We start from the raw sequence: 25,438 nt of genomic DNA on the forward strand, positions 1-25,438 counted from the left end.
AAATATTTCTTAATACCCAACCTAAAGATCCCATGGCAAAAAGCTGAGGCTATTCCCTCTTTTCTGTCACTTGTTGCTGGAGAAGAGACCAGTACCTCATTGCAACCTCCTTCCAGGTCATTGTACAGAGCAATGAGGTCACCCCTTATGACCTGGCCTTTTCCCTTGGCAATCTTCCCTTTCTAACGCCTTTTTCCGGCTGGGCCCAGCAGTGTTGTGGCACTCCCGGACTGTCCCTGAGCAGGATGAGGAGCAGGCAGGCTTTAATTGAATTAAGGAGCGTACCTGTTGTTATGGTTACATTTATTTGTGAGACGTAATGGTGGCGTTAGGACTCACACTCCAGGACCTTCCTAAGACAATGGTACAGTTCTGGTGGCGTCTGCTTGAAACCTGATCATGTGGCTCCAGAGGCTGCCAACCACATCCTACTTTGGGGCTAGCCAAATCAAACTATAGCTTGGTTTAGTGCTGCTAGCTTTGAGGAAATGATGGTTATGAAATTTGGGCCAGAGTTTATGTTTACTTAAACAACGGCTGCCACGAGACAGAGTCCATCTTTCCTAACAAAGAAAGTCGTGGGTGAAATGTGCCTTTCTTAATTTTTCAAAGGTGCTTTCCAGCTTAGACACAGCCCCTACACTGCCAGCAGTGTTCTGAAACCTCTATTGAAGTGACAGTAAGCTGCAGCCCACAAGCTTAAGCCACGCTTTGCAAAGTGTTTATTACTTGCAAATACATAAAGCTTGATGACATGTATCACACAGATCTAATTTCAGCCATGTCTTTGCTTTAATAAGCGAAACATGCTGTACCAGCAGAGCTACAACAAAGTGATGATAATATCTGGTTTTTGGACCATGGACAGATCAGAAAGATAACTTTTTTGCCTTCCAAAACAAGTAGAAAAAGGGAAAAAAAAAGAAAAAAAAAGAAAAAAAAAAGAAAAAAAGAAAAAGAAAAAAAAGAATAATCCCAAATCTGGCTTTTTGAGCACTACAGAATAAGCAGGAGCAGATTTTCAAAGACAGACAAGGGCTGCACCATTTCTATCCACTTCTTTCTCAACCAGTACGTTTAATGTGGATCTAGGAATCCAGTGCTTCCCTAAAATGGGTGAATTCAGACAGAACATATACACACTGGTATTTCATGCCTCTATTACAAGAAAGATGAGGAAACATAAGGCAGAGAAGCAGAGTTCCAGGAAATAGATCTCACAAGTTTGATGCAGACCTGGTTTGCCACCATCAGAGCCTAAAACCCATAAAACCCAGAAGCCCTTCAGGATTCAGGTCAGCCCTCTGCATTGCTGCCTTTCACTAAGTAGATCAAACAGCCGTGCACTTCCTATCAAGCTTTCTGAGCAGGCCCCTTCGAGGTGAGTGGAGAGGCAGCCAGAGAAAAGTAACATGCTTTTATCTCAAGAATGGAATGAAACTTTTCTCCAAAGGTGAGCAGATTAAAAATAATATAAACTGTTACATTTGATGGAGAATAAAACATTGCCCTCACTCCAGGCAATGCAAGCCTTCCCCCGACCTCAGTGAGCACACAATTTCACATAGTCCTTTCCATCCTGTAGCTTAATATCATTGCAATCCAAGGGTGCAAAAATGGGAGTTCAGATTCTTCTTCAAACCATACTGCAACCAAATGGAACTTTAGCACATCTTCCATGACCATTATGTATTTTTAAAACTTGGAATCAGGTTGGCCAAAGGGAATTACAGTCTGTACCCTCTCCTGTAAACTCTAGGATAATTCCCCAATTTGATTTACAGACTTGCAAAACCCCTGTCAGATCTCATCTCACTGCAACTGGGGGACAGAATAGCTACCCAATATGGACAAAAGTATGGAAATTTGTTCCCAGAGTGTTTTCACATTAGACTTTAGTCGGGATGGAGGCCTTGTTCCCAAAAATTGAGAAATGACGCTAAGTTCTGTTCCAATTTCCTGCTCTAATTCTGTACCAATTAATCTGAGCACATTCAGGCCCCGCTGCCAGCAGGTGTGCTGGAAACTTTGGGGCTGTGGGGAAGTCAGAGGCAGAGGGACAGCTCCTACCCAAGACACTCTGCATGCCAAATACTCAAAGATTTGCCTTCCCCTACAGTTGTTTTTATTGCTCTCTGTTTACCTTCCCGTACCAGAGGCCCCAAGCCAGGGCACTGCTGGACTGCATCCCTTCATGGAGGGGATTCTCTGTCCTCAGAGCTTGAGGGCAGTGTAAACTGGCTCTTGTGAGAGGCACATAATTACTTCTGAGGAGCTCAGAAGGTGAGGAAAGGCAAACAGAGGATACCTAGAGGGCCAGAGGCCAGCGGACGGAGTCGTGAAAGTCGCTGGACCTGTGAGACCTGGGCTCCAGAGGGTAGGGGCCCACACACTTCCAACAGCTTGGCTTTCCCAGGAAAGCCAGTGAGATCCCTGAGCTGAGGTGTGCATACAGTCAGTGTCAGATATCAGCACATGCTTGCCTTCTGCTGCAGTTCTTCTGATGCCTTAACTCTTCCTTTTTGCAGAAATGGTTTTGGTGACTGCAGTTTCAGCCTTCCACTCAGACTGGCCTTGTTACATCAGATTACTACCCCCCAATATTTATGGTGTTGTTTTGTCTCCCAAGCACACACAGAAATTTCTTCCCATACATTTTATTTTGATCTTATCTAGGGCTATAGCCTCCTCACTTTACCAAGGTCTCTTCTTTTTGTTCTTTGGTAAGAATAAGGCCGTGCAAAAATATGTGTGATGAAGCCTTAAAACCCCTGAGACCTACTCAATGTTGAACTCTTGCTATGAGTTCAAAGTACAAAGGAATGTCTCATTAATGGACATTTATATATCATCTGCATAATGACTCTTTTTCTATTCCCTCTCCCCTTTTTATGCCTTTTATGGTTTGACATTGACCATACATTGACTGTCAGAGGTTGGTTACAAGAACAAGATTTGGATGAGAACGTTGCAGGACACACTATGGAGAATTTAAATATATAGCGGCCACTGACTCTGTCAAAAGCCTTTTTCCATACTTAGGAACAGAGTTGAAATGAGGATTAGATTTAATGTTGATCAGGGTTAAGGTCAAAACCAGTCATATCTGTTTATATCTATTGAATTAATTATAAATACTATGTGGTTAGGTGGAGTTATTTCAGTTCCAGGGGGTCCTATATGCCTCTCTAAAGCTATTTTCAAAATGACTGGAAAGAATTATTTGCATTAATTTTACGTGGTATTATATGTATCTGTTTGGGGTTTTTCAGGCAAAAATTTAAAAGTCATAAATACTCAGATAGTTGACGTCAAAAAAAAGAAAATACATTTTGTTCCAAATGTCTTCAAACTAACAACTAAGCAGGTATTCCTTTTACAATATGCCCTTTCCTCAAACAAGTGGTTTTTCCAACACTGAAAGAAGTATATTGTCCTTCAAAACACAAATATTTAGGTAGGAAAGCAAAAAACCCTAGCACTTAGGCACCAAAGTTTGCATATTTTCACCACAGCCATAGAAATCTTTGTGAGGCTAGATATTTGTTTAGGATAAGGGATTTTCCTGTAAGGCATGAAACTGATTTGCACCTCTGGTACCAAACATAAAGGCCAAATTGCTGAAATATTCACTTAAACATGCAGGACCCAAAAGACCTTCAAGGAGACTTGGAGAGAGGTTCCCACAGCAGAAGAGGGCAATGAGATCTGAAGAACAGCTGGCTAGGAAAATGTCACTACACGTCTCCAACTGTCTCCCCACTGGAGTTCTACAAAAATGTTTTTGAAAAAGTCTTGAAAAAAATCCTATTATGGCTTTGTTTGGAGCAGAAAACCTGATATTTCCTTTTTAAAATTAATTTTCTTTTCAAAATATACTTAATACTACATCCATAACAAACAGATCAACAGATGGAACACTATCATGCCTGGGGGCACCCGGACTTGCAGTGCCCGCATCCCCGGGGTCAAGCTCTGTCCATCACTCCTGGAATTGTGTGCTTGGAGTCACACATCCCATAAACAACCCTAAACACACCGTGAAGTGGGATCTCCCAAGGCTGTAGCTGCCAGTCTGATAGGGAATAATAATGGAGCAATGGGGTGGTTGGTGGGAACAGCCCTCCTGAGCTCTGTCCCACCACACAATGCTCGAAAAAGGACTTTGTCCATCGTCTTCCCTCTCCCCTCCAGGGATAAAGTCTGCATTTATTCTCCCTGCCCTTCTAACTAAATAGATTTGGCTTGCTGCAGGCAGGGCCATTTGAATCAGGCGGAGTTTGCTTGAAGACTCCTTGGACTCCAGAATTTTCCCAAAATTTCATATGGCATGAGAACTTCTTTCTGTGGCTGATAAAATTGTTTGTTGAGATTGGCAGCGCCTAACTTCTCCGCTCCTCGGAGCTTCCCTCCTTTCCCTTTCTTCTCCCTCCTCCACCCCCCAACTTTCCCTGCCCTTTTCCAGCATCCCCAGCTCCCAGACTCTTGCTGCTGCCCCCCTGGCACCCGATGTTTCCCAGCAGGGCTGGGGGGACCCTCTTGATGCGCTGCAGATGTGGGCTGTTTCACATGGAACTCAGATTGCTTGGGAAGGTTTAACCCTGTGACTAAATTCTCAAACCTGCAAACTGTAAGCAAAGCCCATGCTCCCATCCAGGCAGAAAAGGGCAAGTTAATGAAAGAAACCCCCCCACCCCAGCAATTCACAGGATGCATGAAAAGAAACCTAAACCCCCCACATTCTCAATGCTAATTAAGCAATAATGATCAAGGCACAGAGTATTTCCTGGGGATTAATAACTAACTGGGAGGAGATGATGACCCCAGACAGTCATTAATCCTCAGGAAATGCCCTGCATCGAAGTTGTTATTGCTAGTTCAGGCTAAATATGTGAGAAAAGAGATTTTTTTAAAGTCCTTGCTGGAGGTTTTTCCAGTATGTTTTCCCTTTGGTTGGAATTAAGAGCCCCCCAGAGTAGGACCTCTCAGACCCATCAGTCAACCAGATAGCGCAAAATATTCTTCCAGACCTCAGCATGATAAGAAATAAAAGTTAAATCACAGTTCCTTAAATAGAGCCTTCTGCAGATGTCTCTTGAGATGTTTGAAGGCTGATCCTGAGCAGCACAAAGCAGTGCCAGCTCCCTCTGAACTCAGTGAGGAGCTCGGGCTCTGGGACCCCAAATTTCTGTATCCTCTGAGTCTCCTTATCTGACAAACACCGAGTCCACGGAGCTTGGTGCTTCTGGATACAGGCCCTGACTTTAGTTAAGCTCATGCTTAACTTTAGGCAGAAGTACGCTTGGCTGACTTGAATGATTTAACAGACCATAAGCATTAACCAGGAAAACCTTTTGCAAAATGTTCCTTGTAAGGAAGACCTCAAAACACACAAACACACACATGAAGACATATGCAAAGGAAAAGGACGAGAGAAGCTCCTACTACCACATCAAAGCCTGTCCCTTCTCCCCAGACATTCTCAGGTCTGTTTCAGAAAGAATTTAGCTTCTGCAATCAAAGAAATGGAAGTTAAACAAAAACTTCCTCATTCTTATTGGTAGGCCTTAAATTTTTCTGAAAGCAGAGTTTTTTGCATGCCATTAAATGGTCCTTCAGCTTTGAAAGAGAAATTAAGAAAAGATAAGAAAGGAAAAAATAAAATGAGTTTCATGTACATTAATCTTCCCGCCTAAGTTTGAAAACACATGAACACAATGGTATAAGTAACAATAGATAAACTTTCTTTTCTGAAATCTTTGCTGTCTAAAAACTATTAAAATTAATCATGTTGCAGGGAAACAAATGCATGGTACACATTTACATATGTCTACATATGATATGCATTAAGAACTGTTTCAGTCCTAAGCATCATTTTCTCAGCTCTTCTGTGCCACTCCTTGCAAAAAAAAAAAGCCCCTGGAGGATGGAAAAGAAAGGTCTGACAACAATAAGGCTTGCCTGAGTTCAGCTCCTACATTAATTTGAAACCATTGAAAGCATTCAGTACCTAACAGGATTAAACTAAAGAAAAGACTTAAAGAAGAATATAGTTAAAATTCAGCCCCAACTACTAGGAAAAAATTAATTATCTTTTTCTTATGTAGCATCTCTAACCATAAGAAGAAAGAACCAAGAAGTCAGTGAAATATATAAACTACAGAAAGCTCTTAAACTAATGAACACCCAGATGAATTAGCAAACCTCACTTTCTAAAGATCTCTGCTTTATCCTCCACATAAATCTCTTCACTTTGCAGCAACACCAGCTCCAAGTGTTAATAACACAGTGTCAGCAATTTTGGTAAGATTTATATAGGAAAACTGCACCGAAAATTGCCTGGTCATTATACATTCCTTTGGAATCAATGAAACACTATAAATCTTTAAATACATTTGTGCTCATATGATTCAGACATACTCCCCAAGTGTACCTGACACTCATTAGAGGATACTTAACCATGGTGTGGCAGAGAAAATAAAATATAATAAAGTCTCCATTTTTTTTTTTTAAATGGAGTACAGAGAGTGTATTGCAAGGGCAGGGTTGGGAGATCTGTTTTTCAGCTGGAAATTAATAACAATTCCAAACCAGAACCAACTCTACAGCTCCTCCATACCATGAGAGCAGTCACTTGGTCTAGAGTTTCACGTTGGCCTATTTCTTACTAGCTGGGCTAAGCTGGCATCAGGGGGCTATCATCTGTCAAAATATCAGCAGGAGAAACAATTGACAAAGCCACCACTTGAGAATGTTGAGTAAACTGGGTGAAAAGCAGTGAAAGAAGTTAATGTGCAACCTGGCACACAGTACCAGCCCAAGCCGTGAGAACCACTTATGTGATAATTGGTCCCTCACAATATCTTCTGCTCTGTAAAACATTGTCCTGGGCTTGTCTTTCAGCACAGGAACGGATCCCTTTGAGGCACAATGAAACAAACACCCACCTGAAAGCCCCCTCCAGCTGACAGGGGAGGAATTCAGGTGGGAAAGCTTGCGATTTCTGAACAGCTACAAACAGTTTCAGGTAACTCCAGACTCACCCAGGGTCAGCAGAAAAAAAGCAGACCCCTTTTTGAAAGAAGAAGAAACACATTTATATGCAGCCATTTATTCAGTTCAGACCGAAATTAGTAACCTCTGGGATTCAGAGTATCTCCCTCTCTCCATTTTTATCCTCCTTGTTGTCCAGCTTTAACAAAAAAAAAAAAAGAAAAAAAAAATCCTTATTGTACTGGCAGAGCATTACCAGGGGAAGAAATGTAAAACCAGGAATCAGAAGAGAAACAGGGAAAAGTAACAAAGCTGGTCTGTCTACAAAGCAGGAACCCGGGCAGCAGAAACAGAAGAACATTGGAATAGATTATGAAACATCTTGTAACACAGGTGTTTCACATGGCACCCCAGCTCCTCTCAGCCTTGCTTTATGTGTACATATACACACATACATATGTGTGTGTACATATATATGCACATATATATAGATACATACACATACATATGCATCTACAAGCTTTTTGAAGTCGGAGGAGTGGGAGCCAGAGCAACTAAAACCAAAGGTACTTGATGTATCACCACGTTAACCCTCACACTTCTTCATCTACAGGGGCATTTTGCAAGAGAGCAGAGGAAAGAGTGCAAGTCATCATCTGAAACGTACCCAGAAAGGAAAGGTGATGAAAAAGCTTTGAGCAGAGGGGTAAAATTCACCCTATAAGGAAATTATTTTACTTTCTAAAGTTGGTTCACTTTGAGCTTGTAAAGTGACCTAGGAGACTGTTCTAAACTGGGATCTTCTTGAGAGAATGGGTCTGATTTGTAGCTCCTGGAAAATATGAAATCCTTGTATGCTTTGGCACATCTTTAGATTCTCAAGAGTCAAGAAATGGGCCTCTGTGTTTTTTAGTGATTCAGAGAGTGGCAGTCAGTCCTTACAAAGTGGGAGAACTCAGTGTTTGTAGAGCAAATATAATTTTCTTTATGACAGAAAATTTCCCATAGTGGAATCTGTTCTTTCTTGTGATGTTTCAGAAAATAGTGATCCACATTCAGGCTTGTTGCTAGAGCAACAAACATGTGGGCAAATGCTGCTCTCCAGAGATAGGTTCACTAGCAGGCCAGGTGTTCCTTTGTATGGATCTGGGCTTTGTCACACTAACAACTGTGGATGAATCATGGCAATTTTCCTTCAGATTTCACTAAAGCTTATGACACCCATAGTTTCCTACACAGCTCATGCTAAATCAATCCCTATTCCCTGAAAAACACCATCCTTTTCCTAGGTAGTTATGTAGTGATCGGTTTCAACGTGTCAAAGGAAAAGTTAAAGGACAAAGCCAGTGCCTGGCATCCAAGATTAACAACAGCCATTATAGGATTTTCTCCAATGAGATCACCCAGTGTCTCACAAAAATGGCAGCACAGCAGCCAGAACAACCATGGAGAAACAAGAGAGATGAAAAGACAGAACAGAGATGAGGCTAAAGTGAGCTCCCACGTGAATAAGTCTTTATATTCTGCTCTCATGCTTCATGACAAAATGTGCAAAACAAATGGTAAACACAGTTATACTTGGGCTCCATTCAGACACTGGGAAGGTACAAAAAGGTTCTCATCTGAGAAACCATATCCGCATGTGAGGAAAAGGGCTCCCTGGGAAAGGCATGCTGCCATGCTGCACAGATTCCAGGTCAAGGAGGCAGCTCTAGAGCAAAAAGCCCCTTCTGTACCACCCTAGGTATGTCTTTACTCAGATAAACAAAAGAGGTTCTAGAGGTGAGTTCAAACACTGGAACCACGAGCATCCATAGCACATAATTGTCATTTTACTCCGCGGCCATATCCGGGCTCCTCCAAGGAGCTCCCTCCAGTGCCATGCCCAGGCCCAGGCAGCAGCATCACGTTTTGGGGACTGCTCCCAAAGCAGCACATGCACGACGTGGTCTGACCACCCCAGCAGGATTTACAGCCTCAGGCACTGCCGCAGCCCTGGGCACCCATCACCAGCTTCGTGCTGTGACAGCTACACGTGTGAGAGCTGGAATGCAGCACCACTGGCCTTCAGGGACTTGTGCCAGGGAAAACACTCAGATACTTATTCTCTAGGATCCTCCAGGAACCCGCAGGGGCCAGATGAAAGCCAGTCCAACAGGAGCACAACTCTCCTCCAACAGGAACTGAGCATGCACCAGTCTGTGCCGCTTGGCTTTGGGCACAGGGACCGCTCCCTGCCTCTCTTGTATTTAGAGACCAGACACAGCAAAGGAGACCTGGGCCCCCGGAAGTAAAAACTGTGATTTTAGGCTCCATAATCTGCTTTTATTTGTCCTCAGTTGCCATCTTGTCAACTTGTTCTTCCTTTCATTTGTCTTCCCTTTAACTGAACTAGGGAAAACTGAACGGGACAAAAAGGCAACTTTCTGCCTAAAGGACATCAAATATCGCAAGCAGAACACTGTGACATCAGAACCACACTGGTCCTCAAAACATGGCCTGGCTAAACATACCCCACTGCTCCTGGACGGTGTATCCCCATTGAGTTATTCCTGATTTACCACTGCCTAGAGAAAGCCTGACCCTCCTTTCCTTGTGAGAGGAATTTTGTTAACAGACTGAATCCAGAGGAATTCAGGACTGCTTTAGGTTTTGCCTATAGGTTTAAAATGCTGAGATGTGTAATTATCAGTGACAAAACCACAGCTTTCAGTATCCTTTCCTGAGCCAGTACCAGCATATGGAGTGCTCAGCAGATGGAGGGGCACAGAGCTACCCATCTGGAAAGCAGGTTCTCCACCAGATACTTGGTGGCATTCCAGCAGCTGGATTTCTCTGTAGGCACCCTCCACTGCTTACTGCCAGGAAAGAGGTTTGTCCTAATTGGCATCAACAATGACAACAATACCTCCTCCCCCCTAACAAGCTTAAGGCTGGAGCCAGTCACAGATGTCACTCTGCTCCCCTTTAGCTCGCCTGTGACTAGACCACATCCTCTTCATCTGCCTGGCACACTGCTGCACCAGGCTGGGCACCAGGGCCACCTCCCTGCACGGCCTTGCCTGTTCGTCAGCCCCTCAGCTGAGAAATGTATTCTTTATTCCTCAGCAGCTGGGAAAAAACCCAGCGGAGGAGAGCAATGGTGACTTCTTGAAACTCGAGTTTTTTCAGGTTTGAAGGTCTGACCATTTGTTGGGCTGATGAAGGGTCACCCTCATCAGTGAGGAGGAGGAGGACAGTTTACTATAAGCCCTTTAAGACAGGATAGCTCTAAATATAGCCTCACTAAATAAACTTATTTTCAGGAGATAATTCCTGTAGTCCATGCACTCTGTTTGAGCAGTGCTAAGCAGCCCCACCAGTGAAGATGAATATGTACCTTCTAACCTCCTTCAGACTTGCACTGTAGCCCACTCCAGCCAGGGTTTAAATGCCCGTTGCCCTGAAAATACGCCACAGAACTGCAAAGAAAGCATAAGGAAAAAGGGGATTGGGTTTTTTAACTGACACTTCAGTTTACAGCTGATTGCTAATCCATATGTCAAAATATTCTTTTTTTCCAGCCCACCTAATTTTTCATTCTCAAATATATTAAGGACCATTGGGATTTAAAACACAGTTTTTTATTTTAAAGCCTTAAACAAGCTACATAAACTCTGCCATGCATATCTGGAATGCTCCACCTGAAGGCCTCTCCCCAAAGAACAGAGACTTGCCTCGAGCAAGGAGTGGGGTTATTGATTTAAAAGGACTTGTGGCATCCTGCTACTGCTTTACTTCTGCAACACCTTTTAGAATCTAGCTGGGTACAAAGGCTAATCCAATACAAAGGCAGTAAAGTTTTAATATTAGGATTGACTAATCCTTTTAAATTGTTATTACAAAATATATATTAAGTAAAAATGTTTTTGATAATAAACCTATAGAAAGAAAATGTTAACAAATCTGTAGTGGTTCAAGAGCAGAGAGTCCCTTTGCACTCACTCTCAGCACATGGAAATTTGTAAAGTCCCTCTATCTGTCAGGCATCTTCTGAAAATTTCTTGTTGGTTCAACATGATTGAGAAGTCTTACTTTTGCTTTATTGAAATTTATTTTGCTTTATTAAAAAAACAGTGGTAAAAAAGGTTTCATCCATATAAAATTGTGAAAGATTCGAGTATCAGTGATCCCAAACTGTCCTATTGACCAAATTGATGGAGATCTCAACATAAAAAATAAAATATGTTTAGAATAAATTAAAAGCCACAGGGTGATCTCATTGAAAACTTGTCAAAAATAAAACCAGAGATCAAACTGTTGTTTGTTTTTTGCTTGATTGTTTGGTTGGGCTCTTTCAGAGCCACAAAACTAAATTTAAGTTCTTGTGTCAATATTCAGTTTCTCCCATGTCCAAGCAATCTCAGTTTTTACCGCAGCTCTCACGCTGCAGCTGCCATACCGCAGGCACCCGTGAGAAGCCTGCACTTCCTCGGATCTCTCAGAGGGGAGAGGGGAAGCTGTGCTGATTTTTGTCACTTCAGCAGGGTGCTTTGGGGAAATTCGGTCAGGCTGGCATGGCTGGGACATGGCTGATCCCTCCTGCCAGCCAGGCCTCAGAAGGGACACTGGCATGGGAGCCAGCCTGGGGGGCAGAAAAGGGAGGAGAATCAGGGGATTTTCTCAGGGATCTGAACAAAAGGAGTGTTCATCTCCTGTGACTGACAGCTGGGACGCTGGAGGTCGAAGGCAGTTTGCTTCCCCACACAGCTTTAACGAGGGGATGCTTTGACAGTGCTGTCCCTTGACCCTTCTGTTAGTGGAAAGCTCCTTAAGACTCTCACGTTCTCCAAGGTCTCCCCTTCTCTCGACAGGGACTGAGACCACATCCCACACCACAAACATGTGCTATTTCAGGCACTGAGATAGAGTTTTACAATCCCAGGCTGTGATCAATTACTGACTATTTGAGATTTATAACAAGTGCTTTTTCCACGGAATGGAAATCTGATGGTGACTTCAACCAGCAGCTCCAGTAAAGCTGAGCAACTGCTGTTTGAAGAAGAGGCCCCAAATGGATCCATATTTCAAGATTTAGGCGACTCAGAACTGGCAACTTTTGTGCCAGATTTAATCAAATCAACTGTTAAAGACTGAATCAATTACAACAGACTGGTGTACAAAAAAAATTTCTGTAAAGGTAGGATGTGAAATTTGTCACTCTGCAGATTCCCTTCTATAGCTGCACATACGTAAACATTTATTCTACCTCTTTTTCGGATTATTGTTGTCACTGGGGAAATAACCTAAACTGAGCCAGTGATATCCTAAAAGAGTACTCCTGGATAAGTTACTAACTAGTGCCTTTCAGTCAGAGAGCTGGCTGTGTCCATGGTCCAGAGAACACAGGATACCTGCACCCACAGGAGGTCACTCCACCAGCCTGCCCGTCTCATGAGGGTCCTAAATTTGGCACAACAGCGAGGGCCTGAAGGTGATGGGGTGGACCCAGACCTAGGATACCCATAAAGGGCATTAGAATGACATAAAACCTGCAGTCTCTTTACACCATAGTCACAGCGATTTAATGTAAAAGTAATGTACTCTACGTAGTTTAATGCGAAGTTAAAATCTAGTACTTACTATACAAAGCCAGACTCTGAAATTGGGATTGCAATCCACCTAGCAAAACTGCAGGAAGAGGGAGGAGGTGTTATTCCTAATTTAGAACAAGTCCTGTGTTATTCCTTCTGTAGGAAAAAGCAAAATGCCCACAGCTTTTGCAGCCAGAAGAGGTAATTCTGCACTCCAGAGTGGCTCAGCACCATTTTTATTTCAGAACAATGTTTCAGCCACAGTTTGGATAAAACAGTCTGTGTTTCCCTTGTGTGGGTAAACATGGGTCCAAATGAGAGGCCCATGATCTCATGGGAAGTCTGTCCTGAAGCTGGAATTGAACTCAAATCTCTCAACTACCTGCCCTGTGTTTTCCCTTCCCAGCCTAACTTCTCATCAGCCCTAGGATACCCTAACAATTAAAGGCAAAAACTTTGCATGGCCTTGAGGATTGCAGTCACTCTCAGAAATACATACATACATATACACACACATATACATTTCCTTCTCACCCTCTCTCCATCTTTTCAAAGCCTTGCAAAGAATTTTTAAGAGAATGCTCTGTAAAAGTCGAAGTGAATTGCCTTGTTTCTCTGATGTACATCTGTAACCCATCTTCCTGATTCTGAACACAAACAATTTTTGTGCACAAAGACACTGAAATTTCCTTTTTCCATGACTGCCCTGGTTTTATATTCCTCCACTGCTCTGTCTCAGTAGTTCTAGGCCCAAACCAGTCACATTGCAAGTAGAGCAATACAGACGTATTGATGAGCCATGCAGATGTATTCCAAGTGTTTGGGATAGGACTCAGAGTGATGCACAGCTGGTTTTCTTGGCTAACTTTCACCCTTTTGGAGTTTTCTCTGCTTGTAATGCTCTTCAGAATGTAATGTGTAAGTAAAGGACCACGTAAATACAAAGCTTTTCTGTAAGAACAGATCTGGATGTCCTCAATTACAATGCTTTCATCCATGCATTTCCTTGAAACCAATATATTGCTTTTCACAGGTATTTCCAAATCTGGACCATAACTGGGAACGAGAGGTAGAGCCAGTAAAAATTTTTCAGCTGGACAAAGTTCCCATAAAGAGGCAAGGCTTCCTTGAAAATGAAATTTTTCATAGGACTCTAGAGTTACATTTATCAGAGTTGAAGGCCCAGAATTTTCTATTAACTTCACAAACACTCACTCCAGTGTGATTCTATCCAGCTTTTTTTTTTTTTTTTTAAGTATTGCAAACACAGTGTGGACATTCACAGGAAGAATTAAATCTGTAAGGAAAGACTATACTTTCAATCATATTAAGAATGCAAGAATTGTCTTTTATTCTCTACCTTATTACTTTAAATTTTTCTTACCCAACATGTTTAAAGACAGTGTTGGGAATGTTTGAATGAGGTTCATTATTATCAAAGTCTTTTCACTAATGAAGCACATGGGAGTTCTGAAGGGGCTGATACCTTTGCATCTGAAGGAATCATTTTCCAATCCATGTGATCCCCCAGCACACCCCAGGCTGTGGAAAGACCTGCCTGCAGCACGGCATGGGGCGTGGAACGTCTGCCTCACCTCTCTGGCCTCAGAGGCTCCCAGAGAAGTCTGAGCTGGAATATTTGCTAGCAGCTTACTGAGCTTTTCTGTTCAGTGCAGTAAGCCATTATTCTGTAATTACAGGCTCTCTCCTGCCCAGAGAAAGGGGATTTTTCAGTTTTCTTTTCCTCCACATCAACTGGAGTCAAGGACATCCAGGTGCTCCAACACTGTTCCCTAGGATTGCCTCAGCTCCTCTTTCCCAGTTTCCTAGGGTTGAGCAGTTGGCTTGCAGGTGGATGGCTTGTGCAGCTTTCATCCTGTGCAGTTTGTAACAGCCCCAGTCAGGTTTTTCTTGCCTTTTTTCCCCTCTCTGAGTTTTCATGGACAGAATTTGCCAAGGTTGATTCATTGAATGGAGTCCTGGTGCGTCCACCCGTCGGCCAAAGCAGCCAAGCCTTCCCTGGGTGCATTCCAATCCCTCATCAGGCTCCACACAAATGTGCACTATTTTACTGCTTGGCTTATTAGTTCTAAAATCTCCAGATTCTTTACCTCATTCTGGCAGTGAAAAGCTGGGAGGAGGGCTTTTAACTGAACATATATTACAGAAACACTAGATTTAAGTCTCCTTTATAAAGGAATGGAGAACTGACCCCAAATTTTTCAGAGCTGTAATGAGTAAAAGGTTCATTGCATGACTCAATGTGCTCTCGCTCTTTGCGGGGGGGGGGGGGGGGTGATTTATCTTTATTACACATCTTATAATCTTTTTAAGTTTAGAACATATAGTCTACACCAGGATGTAATCTGCCTTGCTTTCTTTGCTTACCCTTTTTATACTGAGATGAATAGTATGTGTACAGAATTGTCTTATTTTTTAATTAAGATTTTCCTTGCTACTAGAACAGCTGGGCAAACTGATCATTCTCATTCTTCTAAAAACCGTTCTTTTAATAATATTTCTGTTTAATAGTATGATCTCAGACTAGAGTTTATTGCTGCTCTTTTTTTTTTCTTTTCTTTACAAGTTTCTTTTTAAACCTGCTACTTTAAGTACATGTAAATAGTTGTTCTTCATTTCAATTCAATATTTGCTAATCCTGAGCGAGTAAGAACCATACACTTGGTTCAGATTGGTCAGTGCACAGAAGCATTAACAAATACACCTTTTCACATTCAGCATCCTGTACTGGTTTCCAGTTTACCCTAAAAGGTTCAACACCAGGTAACAGAAAGCTTCTAAGGCCAAAAAGGCCAGCCATAATTATTAACAGGTACTCAGGAGACTGTTAGGCATTATGAGTTAATGTCTTTCATGTGTCTGGAATTCTGGAGGGGATTCCCTGCGTAAAGATGAAGCTGGGCCCTTATTAAAGAAGCCTCACAAATTGATGAGGTGTCTTAGGTTTCACAGTTGCATTCAAACCACGTGCTCCCTAAGCTGCATAGTACTGACCTCTTGCCTCCTCCATCCTGTCTGCCACCCTTCAATTTGTAGGCAGGTTCCCACACGGTGTGCATTACCCACCCAACCTCCTCGCTGTCCGCTTGCCTGGAATCCACACGGCCTCCTGGATCTGGGCTCCTTTCCACGTGCCAGGTTTTAAGACACAAAACGAACAAGGTGAAAGGCTCGATGCCTGTTCTGAGCTGGGCACGTCATTGCTGTCACAGGCTCGGCAGATTTACTGTTTTTACATCTCTCTGTAGATTTCGATGCAGCCACTGAAGGATCAGACCTGCTTGTAAGCTCTGCCCACAGGAAGAACCAACCCAGGAGTGCTCAAATGTAAGATAACCAATGGCTGATGCAAGCTTCTGCACGAGGCCACTCACCATTTCCTTCATATGACTGGAAACTGGGAAGCAGCTGTTTTGGGTGCATCAGAGGCCCTCATCAGATTAAAGATTTCATTGCACAAGGTACCACACAGAACCAGATAAAAACATGGTCCTTATTCAGTCCAAATTGCTGTTGGGGGTGAGGATAATTTCAAGTTGAGAAAGATCAATATTTCACAAGGTATTGGGGAGTGTGGTCATGGATCTGAATTCTTTTTCATGTGATTTTTTTTTGGCAAAACTGAGTTTGGAAGTAGAATTCAGCTGATCAGTCTGTGCTGAGTAAACTGCTACCCTTCCTAGCCAGTAGGAAAAGTTATGCAGCTGTTTCAAGGGCAGCTGCATAAATTCAGCTAAATCATAGAAAAAGCATTTTATTCATTATAATATGGCCTGGGGCAAAATAAAGCTGAAGTTATTAAACTGCAACTAAAAGTTGGCCACAGTAAAATATATTGAAGTCAAGATTAAAAGCACATACAGAGTGTGAACTCCTAGTCTGGAGAGTGGAGGTTAAGAGAGGAAAAAGCCTAATTCCTTAGTGAAAAACTGAATTTCCTGAAATCTCTTTTCCTGTACCCAAAGTGGATTCTGGGAATTGAAAACTGCTATTGAATGTCTGCATCATTCAAAAGAAAAAAAAATAATCAATCCAGTAGTTTTCACTTATAAAAACAATAACAAGAGCATGTTCTTTCCATGGTGACCTGGATAACTTTTTTAAGAGTTTCAGACAGTGTCCTATGTCAAACAGTAGTTTTTTCATGGCAGGGTTGAACTGTTTTGAAAATTCACCAGTTGGCCAGGATAAACCTTTATCTTCATTTACCCATTGTTACTCGTATTTTTGTAGCCCTCTGGTAGCAAGAGGTCACATTTCCATGAAGATAAATTCCTTATTAGACCCAACTGTGGTCTGAGGTCATTGCGTATCTGTGCCAGGACAGACTTAGAAGTGATGGTGAATAGGAAGTTTTTGTGTTGTATTGTCCTGGCTTACGGCAGCTGGAGCCAGACAGTGTTAGCACCAATATCAGCGTGGGCTAAAGCAGGCATATCTTTCTGTTTGCTCATCACACAACAGTGAGTAAATAAACACTGTCCCTCCATGCAGACTGAGCTGTCAGCCCAATTAGGCAGGAGAATGTCCCAGCGCCCCGTGTTTCCTACACCTTCACCTCCAGCTGACGCCGCCCGCGCGCCCGGGCTGATTTCAGAGCGCCGCGGTTAAACTCGGCCTCGCTGCTGGCAGGGGTCAGCTCTGCCGTGTCAACGCTAATCCTTCCTGTCTGCTATCAGCTGGTTTGACGTTTGATGTGTGTCAAGTTTCTGTGGCCACTGGAAGCCAAGTATCACAGCTCTGAGATAACACTTTGCTCCGCTTTCTTCCAATGGCTGAATAACTTTGCCTTTTCTCTCCTCAAACTCCGAGTCGGGGGCGTCACAAGTTACTAAGACAACCTTGCATTTGTCTGAGAAATTACAGCAGAACACCATTTCCTATCGCTCAGATGCAGTCACAAAAGCACTGAACAGAATGCCCTCGAGTACAAGAATTGTAAGCCTGGCATTTTGAGCGTCTCATTGAAACGAGCTCTTTCCAGTGGGGTAAATGGGGCAGGTCTAACATTGCGTTGATTTTTACCAACTGCCTCGAATCTGACACAAAAAAGGCTGGCTGCTCAGAGTACAGAATGTCTCCGTGCTCACGTCAGACTTGCTCTAAACGAAGCCAAAGCTTCTCTCACCCCTCCAACTCCACCAAACAGTTTGTTATGACTCTGTGATAAGGATCAGTATCTACTGAGAGATAAGGCAGGACCACCACCAAATTGGGCCTTCAAAGCACGCTGAGCTGCATTATACCACGGTGTGAAAGGATGTGGCTGTCATGAAGGTGCCAGCTCTTGTCAGAAGGCTGTTCCTCCTATTTTTGCACCAGAGGAGCCTTTCCCATGAGCCCCAGTAGCCATGGGCTGTTAACTGTGGGCTGAACAGCACGTGGAGCACACAGACCCCAACTCTGGCCATCAGCTGTGTCACCCAAACAGGCTCAGACAGGGGCTGGCACACCTGCAGGGGTCTGAACTGCAGCATCTCCACATACACAGGGTTCCAGTCAAGGCAACTTTTTATGCTCAGGAACACTGTATTCTTCAAGTGCACAGACAGGAGTAAATATGGGCAAAACTTGCTTAACAAACAGCAACCAAACACATTTTCTGACTCAGCAGCACGTGGACTGTACAGATTTGAGTCTGTGTGAGAAATAGGAGCAATAGCACCTCTGAAAACGAATTTCTTCACAAAAAAAGGAGATAGAATATATACACATCCAGATCCCTATTAGTACCAGCCTAACCAGTCACCTAAACCAGGAGCACTCAGTACAGTAGAATAACCTTCTCCAAAATCAGAATCTACCCCTCAAGGAAATTACTTAACAAAATTCCATATTGGTGTTAAAAAGTAAAAATTCTGTCACTTTTGTTATCAAAGCAATTGAATTTGAAAGTGTTTTTAGTCTCAGCCCCAGATATGAGCAAAAATAATACTACAAAATATTTGTGCACACATATGTGATATAGTCATTATGAGTGTAATTACATACTATATACTCAATTCAAATTTAAATATATTTCAGCAGGGATTCAGCATTTTCTTTGACAAGCAGTGCATTAGTGCCAAGAGTAAATATTAAGACTCTTTGTTGACTGGTCTGTCTTTGCAACACACATCAGTTACCCTCTATTCTAAATGTTTTAGCGCTTTCAAATTTAAGGGGAAAATGATGAAATAAGAATTCCTCCTTTATACCAGAGTTAGTAAATCCCTCCAGCCTTTCACACTCACCAAACCACCTAAGATGTCTGTGGCTGAGGCACACTAGGAAAGAAATGTGCCCTCTCCATCTTTAATGGCAAAACCTGACCTTGATCTCATTTGAGTCTCTGGGAAGGATTAAGCTTAGGATAGAGAAATCCAAAAGGCAAACATTTCTTTTAAATTCACAACTGGTAGCAAAATAGAAATAGGCACTGAGAGAAAAGAAAAAAACAAAAAAAGGGACAAAAAATTGGTAGAGTTAATTTAAAAAAAAAAGAAGAAAATGCTGAACACTGGATAAAAAGTAGATATTTAAACCTATAACAGACGTTCAAAACCATGCATCAACAACCCTTATCAATATTATCAGTGAGAAGCAATTTCATTGCTGTCTCACCAGCAGCAGAAGGTAAGATTACACAAATTCCCAGATATATTTCCCCTTACCCTTATCATACTTAGCCTCCTACAGCCACAGGGAGAGTGCTCAGATGAGCACTTAACTTTACTCATCACACCTTTTTTACAGGTGAGCCACATAAAAAGCAATATATTGGATTTTAAGCCTGCTAAACTGATAGTTTATAGATTTTACTGTAGAATATCCAGACCGTAAACATATCTCCATCCCTGTCTAGGATACTGCAAGGTTTTATTTGAGGGCAGGTGAGAAGCTTGATTGTACAGGAGTGGCTGTAAAGGGAAAGAACCAGAGGGAGCTTCAAGCCTGTCACAGATTCTTTGTGTGTCAGAGGAAATAATCTGTGCTGCATAAAGAACAGCAAGATGCTTCTCTCACCTTGAGAGCAAGAAAGGAAAGGAGGAGCTTAAGCAGGAGTTCTCCTGTTTTCAATATTACCTGCATGAAGCACGACAACCCCTTCCAAAGTACACAGGGGCTGGTATATTTCACACAAGCCACTGCTCTGCTACCACCAAGCAAACCTTTGGGAGCCCTATGAGCCCAACAATTTCAAGGCATAAGCTTTCAATGAAGACGTTTTGTCCGTGCGATCTTTAGCTGATGTCCCTCACTACACTGCGGACACCGAACAGGGAGCACAGCGTGACCAGAGTGGCCTTGTCCCAGTGCTGAGGGCTTTGCAAACAATTCTCCTCAGCTCTTTTACAAGCAGTTCAGGATTTCTTGGGGTTTTCCGGCTGCTTTCAGATCCCTGCTTGGCCTAAGTCACAACACAGCCTACCCAGCCTCTTTTCCCAGACAGGAACTGGAACACATGGCTTGTGGTTGCGGTAAATTAATAAGGGGGTGAAAAAAGAAATAAACAGAAGGGACTTTTCCCATGTGTTTTACAACAGTGCAAATCTGTCCCCCATCCAGTTCATCTGCAGCATACCATTCTCCTGCCAGCCATTCCTGTGCTCTCTTGCTATATGATACAACTCCAGGCTCCCCCCACCACAAGTTGTATTTTTAATGGGTTCTCTGAATTTTGAAAGGCCAGACAATGATGATGTAAACTGGTGTCAATCCACTCTGGATTTTGAAACCAGATCCAGATTTGCTTCTAAAATATGTATTTAAATGTATGAGGAATTCCCTGCTTGTAATATATATATAGCCTTAAGCCGTAATTATTGTCTCTACTTGCATAAGAACATTTACATAGCTATGCAATAAGAACGCTCAGAAAGAAGTATCTTTGCAGACTGAATTTCACTTTACATAAATATATTGCAAATTAGGCCCAGAGATAATAGAGCATTATAAATTCTTCAAACGCAGCATTCTTAAGAGGTGAGAGATTCCCACTAAAATGCAGGATTTCCTGAAATGTTTTATAAGAAAAAAAGTCTGTGTTGTATTTTTAAACTACATCCTCCACACCACCATTCATGTGCCAGTGCAAGAACCATTAGAAGGTTTTTATGTGGTGTGGCTGTGAGTTTCTTCATAATTATGAACAGAATATCTCTGGAAACCCCTTTCCCTTCATTTCCACAGGTCTGAGGAGTGTGACAGAACTGACAAATCTCAGAAACATGCTGGGCAGAAGCACAGCCTCTCAGCCACTCTTCACTCTTTGGCAAAGCTCGGGACAGCCTGTGGTTTGCATAGTCCGAGAAACCATTTAAGCATCATCCAAAATTACAGTGATCAGGAGTTGCATTTCAGCAGAGGAGACCCAAAAGTCTGTAAAACTAATTTTCCCACAGTCCACAAACCCCAAACTTCAATCCTAGCGTAGTCTCACCCTCTGCTTTTATCCAGCTGATCAACATTTGTAACCAGCTGATCTCTTGTCTGTCAAAGACGGGGACTCGACTCCTGTCAGTCTGACGTTAAGTAGGTGAAACAAACCACGAGCTGCCTAAAGCTCCCCAGCACACGCTGGGGAAGTCATTTAAGTTGTAAATAAAGGGCCTGGCTGAGGCCCTTTACAACCGCTCTGGCATGGCTAGTCCCTGGGATGCCCAAGTCTGCGTGTTCTCAGAAATCTCCTCCAGGCAAAGGATGAGATCAGGCGCTGGGCCTCAGTCCAAAAGCTCACGGAAACCCACGGAAACAGCTCCCCTTGTTCCTGCCGTTAGCATGGGAAACCAGATTTCTCTGAACGCACCTGAAGTATATCCACAGGCAAGTGCTCAATCTGCTGACGCAGAGCTGAAACCCTCAGGTGCCTGCTCGCTCACATTCAGCGCGTTTACCGTAACACCGCAAGATCCACTCCTCATCCAAGACATGACTTAAAGCAGATAATTGTTGGCAGTGAAAACAAGTACTATGGTCGTGCCCAAAATTCATGTCTGTTATGCCAAGCATTACATATAATTAATTTGTGATGTGTAATTTGTCCCAAGGACTTTATCATGTCTCCTCCTCAGCTGCCCTTCGGTGCTGCACCGCGGCTGAAAACAGGATCTGTTGACAGGTTTATAATGCACAAAGCCTGGCCCAAATTAGACCAGCCATATACGACAGACAATGCACTCAGACTTCACCGGTTATCAGTGAATGCTTAATAGACCACAAAATGTAGTTTGATGGGAAAACAATGAAAAAAACTTGGGTTTGATAAGCTGTAACTTAAGCAATTGTCACATGACTTCAAATGGGCTGCACCAGCTTCTCACATTCCACACCAATGTGCACTTACCGCAGCCACCAAGGCGCAAAAAGGTACAAAAATAGCTAAACCCAATGAAAACTAAATTCTGATGACATAAATGTGAAGGCTTCTAAAAGTTAGACCATGATATTTAATTTATTCCTCAGAACCAGTGGCTGGACAGTTGTGCATGCCTGCAGTTGTGACCATCTTAGCAGGGCTCCAAAAGGAGTCAAATCTCTCGTGGTTGGAAGCACCAGAGTTTGCCACAATCCAGAGTGCTAACATGAGATTTGGAATGCTGACATGAGATCTGGAATGTTAACACGAGATTTTGGAATGTTGGACCTCATGTCTTGAATTTTAAGCCAGACGACAACCGAAACAGAACAAAAAATGTCTGAGCACATCTGAAGCCTAAAGTCTATAAGTAGAACAAAAAATTGGCCCTCCCTACCTGTGAAATGCTGCCTTACTTTCATGAAATACACTTTTAGCCTATGCAATGGTATGTGTAAAAACAGAATTTAAAGAATAATATGACAGGCAAAAAATGGGGAAGTCTCCTTTAGGAAAAGATAATTTTTTTCTCTCAGTATTAGATATTATTCTATATATATAGATATAATATTAGATATTATTTGGCACACGCATTTATAATACCCTTTTTTACCTTTATCCTTTTCATTGTAGCAGGAAATACAAGCCAGATCAAGAAGACATCTATGCAGTGAGCTAAGAAGTGATCTAAGAAAATTATCCTGAATTTCAAATTGAAATATTTTAAAAACTGTTATTGAATGGCTGTTCCTGACTTTTTTCTTTTGCCCTCCCAAATTTCAACTACAGGCTGCAATAAAACGAGAAAATGTGCTAGGGAATTATGAATCTTCCATACAGGCACAAATTAAGGTACTTACAGGTACGTGGACACCTTCAGATGCCTCATGAATGAGATGGTTAAATTGCTACTGGCTCCAAATTCAGTGATTTATGGTAATGGGAAGCTATACAATATGCCCTAGAAATGCAGTTTGAAATGATTGATAAAGCTTCAGTCTGACTGAACACATACAGTAGGTAGATTAAGTGCCTGGCTTATCTGTCTGGTCCTGGGTGTTCATCCGTCAACCTCACTAACAAGCTGAAAGTCAGGATTGTGGTCAGCAAGTTCATATTCATCTGAAAATATGGGGTCTGCAGTGAGCTCTTTCACACAAAGGCAGCACACTGACCCTGTTTAATGCCTGCTTACCCCGCTAATGCTCCGGGAAGGGAAAGAACTGCAGGCTGGAGAAGCAGCTTCACCCCTCACATTCACTTTCCCCCTTCATTACTTTTTAACATCACTTTAAGTAACAACTGCTGAAAGCCATTAACAAACTCATTTTATGGTGCCAGAAATCTCAATAGCTCATAAAATTGTATTATGAACCACGTTAAATTTTGCTTGAGTCAAACGTGATTTAATAGCTTTTAATCCAAACACTGGATTTCTGTGTGAGGAGTTGCCTTCCAGCCTGGTACACAAAACAGCTTCAAAGTAAAGGCCCAGCTCATAAAGGTGAGCTGGGGTAAGAAATGTGTGGTGTAGAGGACGTAGGTCCAAACTCACAGGGATGTAAATCAGTATAATGCCACAGCCCTCATGAAATCCCAGCTGCCAGAGCCAAGATGTTGAGGGGAATATCTCTAGAATCAGTTGCTCCACCAATAACTCTAATTTCACTGATTTAAAGGATGTCACTATCAATATTTTCAAGGCCCAAACAAGGTATTTAAGCTGGATTTCAAACTAAAATGTAAAGAGTGTCCTATGGAACTCAGGAAAAATTCAGCACAAGATGAGCCTATTCTGAAAGATCAGCTTCCTCCCCTCCCACCATTCACCACTTCATGGGGGATTAAAAAAAAAAAAAAAGATCAATGAACTCCAAACTCCTTTGCTGTTAATCTGTGCTGAGCTTCAAACAAGCCTGTGGAAGGACAAGACCTGAAAAGGTATTTGCAATAAGAGAGGCAATGGACACAAAAGTATATGCTGCTAATTAAAAACGTAAAATTATATCACAATGACTTTAAATGAGAATGATCTCAGTCTAATCACATAATACTTTCTTTTGTGCTCTAGGTCACGCCGTCACTCAGATGCAGCATTCAGGAAGCACATTTCATTAGACTAAATAAAGCTTCAATCATGTGTAAAATTTCCAACTTGAATAGGCAGCCATCATATCATTCATCAGTCTAGATGTATTTAATGGGTGTAATTTCTTCCTCATATTTCTGTGTTGATTGTTTCATTTCCATTATAGAAACCTTTCAAGGTTGCTCTTTTTGCTGTTCTTTGGATCAGGGTAAATAATGCTTTTTAAGTTGCACCCCAAAAATACAACCTTTATTTTGTTTGTCAGAAAAATTGGGTGATGGAGACAACTTTAAACCAAGACAGAGGGAAACAACAGACCCAAATCATAGCACACACCTTCCCTGCCAGGACTCAGATGGCATTACCTGTACTGCATGTCTCACAATAAATAATTATGCTTAATCAAAAACAAATTGAGCAGTCTTGTTCAGACACAGCAGCCCCTGCGGATGCTGACACAGTTTCTACAGATGAACTTGAAGGGATTATGTTTAACACATGACCTTAAAGCAAGACACAAGAGCCCATCTCCATCCCTTGCTTCCTCCTTCCCCCTTTTTCACCCTGACATGCACACATAGACAAAATGGTAAAATAAAACCTTCCAAATTTTAAATGGAAAGGGTGAATTAACAATTGAGGGGAGATTTGCAAGCCCATCAGGAAGAAACCATAGCAGAGAAGTGTATCTGTGCAGCACCAAATGTTAGTTTTCTAGCTTAATCTGGAAAAGATTTTCTCCTAGACACTTCATTTGGATACACAGATGCCTCGCTTATTATGAGAGGCAAAATTGCAACAGTTCTGGGCTCCATAAGTAGCCAAGGTTTCTGCACCAATAATGTAACCTTGGAGGTTTCAATCTGAAAACCACCATCACCACACTTTTAATGGTTTTTGGTTTTTTCACTGTTTATTCCTTTTTATGCCTCCACAGAAGACAGAAAGGCAAAACATCATATTTGCATTGGACTACATAGCCAGGCTCAGCCTCCCCTGCTCTGCCCAACCTAAACCTTGCCCAGTTCTTCTCCTTTGATCTCCCCTCCTCTTTATGCACACTTCAGGCACCTGCTGTTTCCCCTGTGACCCAGCCCCAAGCCTGTAATGGGATCTGCTCTGCTGCGTGGGGCTCAGCACAAGCAACAATTTCCATTTCAGAACCCCCAGTCTGATTGGGTCCCAAAACCCTACAGGCTCATCCTTATAAGCAGCACAAGCAAGCTCTGGGATGAAACCACAAAATAGAAAAATGGAAAAAGCTTTGCCCTTACCTTCTCTGACATGTGAATATCTTTGAGAATCCCAGATTAAGCAGAGAGGATGGGACAGAAGATTTACCCATCAGCCTATTGCAGCTCCAACCACAGCAGCTTCCCAGGCAGAAATTTGAAGCCCATGGAGTGGAGTCCTGAAAAAAAATCA

The 25,438-nt window shown here is 42.4% G+C and overlaps 1 long non-coding RNA gene across 1 annotated transcript in view; it reads right to left on the bottom strand.

Moving 5' to 3' along the window:
* LOC121357066 overlaps positions 1-25,438 on the bottom strand; it is a 155,873-nt gene that overhangs the window by 44,780 nt on the left and 85,655 nt on the right. Inside the window, exon 2 of the long non-coding RNA XR_005955677.1 lies at positions 25,288-25,424. This is a non-coding gene — a long non-coding RNA (uncharacterized LOC121357066). The remainder of the gene's footprint in view (positions 1-25,287; positions 25,425-25,438) is intronic.

The sequence above is a fragment of the Pyrgilauda ruficollis genome, unplaced genomic scaffold, assembly GCF_017590135.1.
Source record: "Pyrgilauda ruficollis isolate IOZ18807 unplaced genomic scaffold, ASM1759013v1 scaffold31, whole genome shotgun sequence".
Classification (NCBI taxonomy): domain Eukaryota; kingdom Metazoa; phylum Chordata; class Aves; order Passeriformes; family Passeridae; genus Pyrgilauda; species Pyrgilauda ruficollis.